Here is a 5,647-nt window from a genome sequence, read left to right as displayed (position 1 = left end):
TTATTAATGGTATTTGTTGCTTTTATACATGTCTTACGATTCGAAAGTCATCTTTACTCTCGCTCAAAAAACTCCCGTGGCTTATTTTTCAAATTGTCATGTTTCGTTTCTAAATGTCTGCGCAAGAGTGAAGGTTTCCCCCGAGAGAGTAACAGTTAATGTGATTGGATGTTAATTATTTGACTAGGCTACCTGTATTTGGCATTGTGTTGTTATTTCGCTGAACACTAGATGGTTTATTTTATTTTTGGTAGTGAAACGAGGCTACTCAGGCGAGAAAAAAATAATATATACAGTTGAAGTCGGAAGTTTACATACACCTTAGCCAAATACATTTAAACTCAGTTTTTTCACAGTTCCTGACATTTAGTCCAAGTAAAAATGTCCTGTCTTAAGTCAGTTAGGATCACCACTTTATTTTAAGAATGTGAAATGTCAGAATAATTGGAGAGAATGATTTATTTCAGCTTGTATTTCTTTCATCACGTTCCCAGTGGGTCAGAAGTTACATACACTTAATTAGTATTTGGTAGCATTGCCTTTAAATTGTTTAACTTGGGTCAAGCGTTTCGGGTGGAATTCCACAAGCATCAGACAATAAGTTGGGAGAATTCTGTCCCATTCCTCCTGACAGAGCGGGTGTAACTGAGTCAGGTTTGTAGGCCTCCTTGCTCGCACATGCTTTTTCATTTCTGCTCACAAATTTTGAGGTCTGGGCTTTGTGATGGCCACTCCAATACCTTGACTTGTTGTCTTAAGACATTTTGCAACAACTTTGGAAGTATGCTTGGGGTCATTGTCCATTTGGAAGACCCATTTGCGACCAAGCTTTAACTTCCTGACTGATGTCTTGATATGTTGCTTCAATATATCCACATAATTTTCCTGCCTCATGATGCCATCTATTTTGTGAAGCGCACCAGTCCCTCCTGCAGCAAAGCACCCCCACACCATGATGCTGCCACCCCCGTGCTTCACGGTTGGAATGGTGTTCTTTGGCTTGCAAGCCTCACACTTTTTTCCTCCAAACATAACGATGGTCATTATGGCCAAACAGTTCTATTTTTGTTTCATCAGACCAGAGGACATTTCTCCAAAAAGTACAATCTTTGTCCCCATGTGCAGTTGCAAACTGTAGTCTGGCTTTTTTATGCAGTTTTGGAGCAGTGGCTTCTTCCTTGCTGAGCTGCCTTTCAGGTTATGTCGATATAGGACTCAGGTACAAAAATATCTATATCCACAGTAAAACATTTCCTCCAGCATCTTCACAAGGTCCTTTGTTGTTGTTCTGGGATTGATTTGCACTTTTCGCAGCAAAGTACGTTTATCTCTAGGAGACAGAACGTGTCTCCTTCCTGAGCGGTATGACGGCTGTGTGGTCCCATGGTGTTTATACTTGCGTACTATTGTTTGTGCAGATGAACGTGGTACCTTCAGGCATTTGGAAATTGCTTCCAAGGATGAACCAGACTTGTGGAGGTCTACCATTTTTTTTCTGAGGTCTTGGCTGATTTCTTTTGATTTTCCCATGATGTCAAGCAAAGTTTGAAGGTATGCCTTTAAATACATCCACAGGTACACCTTCAATTGACTCAAATTATGTTAATTAGCCTATCAGAAGCTTCTAAAGCAATGACATCATTTTCTGGAATTTTCCAAGCTGTTTAAAGGCACAGTCAACTTAGTGTATGTAAACTTCTGACCTGGAATTGTGATACAGTGAATTATAAGTGAAATAATCTGTCTGTAAACAATTGTTGGAAAAATGACTTGTGTCATGCACAAAGTAGATGTCCTAACCGACTTGCCAAAACTATAGTTTGTTAACAAAAAATTTGTGGAGTGGTTGAAAAATTAGTTTTAATGACTCCAACCTAAGTGTATGTAAATTTTCGATTTCAACTGTATACATTTAAATACGAATCACATTTTTATTTGGCGTATCCCCGAAGGCATTGTGCGTACCCCTGGTTTTAGGCGTACCCCAGTTTGGGAATAGCTGCTATAAGGTAAGAGTAAAATAGACTAGAGGCAGGTTTCCCTCATTCAGGGGCAGTGCTCTATCTCTCTTTCTCATGGTCCAAATCACTTACAGGACTATTGATGAATTATAAACTTTTCAGAATTATCAGTGTTTGCATATTACATTTACATCTTACCCAATATCTCTAGCCTTTCTAGTGAGGGTGAGCAGGCCTCACCAGAAAGTCAGAACAGAGTCAGAGATTATTCAACCCCATTTGTATTTGTATTTGTATTTGTATTTATTATGGATCATCATTAGCTGCTGCCAAAGCATTAGCCACTCTTCCTGGGGTCAAGCTAAATTACGGCACTTCATACAATTTTAAAACATTTCAGTATATTCACAGATTTCACAACACACTGTGTGCCCTCAGGCCCCTACTCCACCACTACCACATACAGTAGGGGGAAAAAGTATTTGATCCCCTGCTGATTTTGTACGTTTGCCCACTGATAAAGAAAGGATCAGTCTATAATTTTAATGGTAGGTTTATTTGAACAGTGAGAGACAGAATAACAACAAAAATATCCAGAAGAACACGTGTCAAAAATTGTATAAATTGATTTGCATTTTAATGAGGGAAATAAGTATTTGACCCCCTCTCAATCAGAAAGATTTCTGGCTCCCAGGTGTCTTTTATACAGGTAACGAGCTGAGATTAGCAGCACACTCTTAAAGGGAGTGCTCCTAACCGCAGCTTGTTACCTGTAAAAAAGACACATGTCCACAGAAGCAATCAATCAATCAGATTCCAAACTCTCCACCATGGCCAAGACCAAAGAGCTCTCCAAGGATGTCAGGGACAAGATTGTAGACCTACACAAGGCTGGAATGGGCTACAAGACCATCGCCAAGCAGCTTGGTGAGAAGGTGACAACATTTGGTGCGATTTTTCGCAAATGGAAGAAACACAAAAGAACTGTCAATATCCCTCGGCCTGGGGCTCCATGCAAGATCTCACCTCGGGGGGTTGCAATGATCATGAGAACGGTGAGGAATCAGCCCAGAACTACACGGGAGGATCTTGTCAATGATCTCAAGGCAGCTGGGACCATAGTCACCAAGAAAACAATTGGTAACACACTACGCCGTGAAGGACTGAAATCCTGCAGCGCCCGCAAGGTCCCCCTGCTCAAGAATACATATACATGCCTATCTGAAGTTTGCCAATGAACATCTGAATGATTCAGAGGACAACTGGTGAAAGTGTTGTGGTTAGATGAGACCAAAATGGAGCTCTTTGGCATCAACTCAACTCGCCGTGTTTGGAGGAGGAGGAATGCTGCCTATGACCCCAAGAACACCATCTCCACCATCAAACATGGAGGTGGAAACATTATGCTTTTGGGGTGGTTTTCTGCTAAGGGGACAGGACAACTTCACCGCATCATTTGACGGGGCCATGTACTGTCAAATCTTGGGTGAGAACCTCCTTCCCTCAGCCAGGGCATTGAAAATGGGTCGTGGATGGGTATTCCAGCATGACAATGACCCAAAACACACGGCCAAGGCAACAAAGGAGTAGCTCAAGAAGAAGCACATGAGGGTCCTGGAGTGGCCTAGCCAGTCTCCAGACCTTAATCCCATAGAAAATCTGTGGAGGGAGCTGAAGGTTCGAGTTGCCAAACGTCAGCCTCGAAACCTTAATGACTTGGAGAAGATCTGCAAAGAGGAGTGGGACAAAATCCCTCCTGAGAAGTGTGCAAACTTGGTGGACAACTTCAAGAAATGTCTGACCTCTGTGATTGCCAACAAGGGTTTTGCCACCAAGTACTAAGTCATGATTTGCAGAGGGGTCAAATCCTTATTTCCCTCATTAAAATGGAAATAATTTTATAACATTTTTGACATGCGTTTTTCTGGATATTTTTGTTGTTATTCTGTCTCTCACTGTTCATATAAACCTACCATTAAAATTATAGACTGATCATTTCTTTGTAAGTGGGCAAACGTACAAAATCAGCAGGGGATCAAATACTTTTTTCCCCCACTGTATGTATCTACATTACTAAATCCATGTGTATGCATAGTGCATATGTTATTGTATGTGTGTGTGTGTGTGTGTGTGTGTGTGTCTGTGCCAATGTTTGTGGTGCTTCACAGTCCCCGCTGTTCCATAAGGTGTTTTTTATCTGTTTTTTTAAATCTAATTTTACTGCTTGCGTCAGTTACTTGATGTGGAATATAGTTCCATGTCCTCATGGCTCCATGTAGTAGTGTGTGCCTCCTATAGTCTGTTCTGGATTTGGGGACTGTGAAGAGACCTCTTGTGGCATGTCTTGTGGGGTATGCACGGGTGTCCGAGCTGTGTGCCAGTTGTTTAAATAGACAGCTCGTTGCATTCAACATGTCAATACCTCTCATAAATCAAAGTACTGATGAAGTCAATCTCTCCTCCACTTTCAGCCAGGAGAGATTGACATGCATATTATTAATATTAGCTCTCTGTGTACATCCAAGGGCCAGCCGTGCTGCCCTGTTATGAGCCAATTGCAATTTTCCTAAGTCCTTTTTTTGTGGCACCTGACCACATGACGTAGTTAAGGTGTGACAAAACTGGGGCCTGTTGTACCTGCCTTGTTGATAGTGTTGTTAAGAAGGCAGAGCATCGCTTTATTATGGAAATACTTCTCCCCATCTTAGCTACTACTGCATCACTATGTTTTGACCATGACAGTTTACAATCTAGTGTTACAGTCATCTCAACTTGCTCAATTTCCACATTATTTATTGCAAAATGTATTTGAGGTTTACAGTTTAGTGAGTGTTTTGTTTCAAATATAATGCTTTTAGATTTAGAAATATTTTGGGCTAACTTATTCCTTGCCACCCACTCTGAAACTAACTGCAGCTCTTTGTTGAGTGTTGCAGTCATTTCAGTCGCTGTAATAGCTGACCTGTATAGTGTTGAGTCGTCCGCATACATAGAAACTCTGGCTTTACTCAAAGTCAGTGGCATGTCGTTAGTAAAAATTGAAAAAAGAAAGGGGCTTAAACAGCTACCCGGGGAATTCCGGATTCTAACTGGATTATATTTGATAGGCTTCCATAAAAGAACACCCTCTGTTTTTTGTTAGACAAGTAACTCTTTATCCACATTATAGCAGGGAGTGTAAAGCCATAACACATACATTTTTCCAGCAGCAGACTATGATCGATAATGTCAAAAGCTGCACTGAAGTCTAACAAGACAGCCCCCACAATCATTTTATCATCAATTTCTCTCAGCCAATCATCAGTCATTTGTGTAAGTGCTGTGCTTGTTGAGTGTCCTTCCCTATAAGCATGCTGAAATTCTGTTGTCAATTTGTTTACTGTGAAATAGCATTGTATCTGGTCAAACACACTTTTTTTCCGAAAGTTTACTAAGGGTTGGTAACAGGCTGATTGGTCGGCTATTTGAGCCAGTTAAGGGGGCTTTACTATTCTTGGGTAGCGGAATGACTTTAGCTTCCCTCTTTGCCTGAGGGCACACACTCTCTATTAGGCTTAAATTGAAGATGTGGCAAATTGGAGTGGCAATATCGTCTGCTATTATCCTCAGTAGTTCAGACCCCGGTGGCTTGTCATTGTTGATAGACAACAATAATTTGTTCACCTCTTCCACACTGACTTTATGGA

The sequence above is a fragment of the Salmo salar genome, chromosome 20 (assembly GCF_965601325.2).
Source record: "Salmo salar chromosome 20, fSalSal1, whole genome shotgun sequence".
NCBI lineage: Eukaryota > Metazoa > Chordata > Actinopteri > Salmoniformes > Salmonidae > Salmo > Salmo salar.
This window is presented reverse-complemented; position numbering follows the sequence as displayed.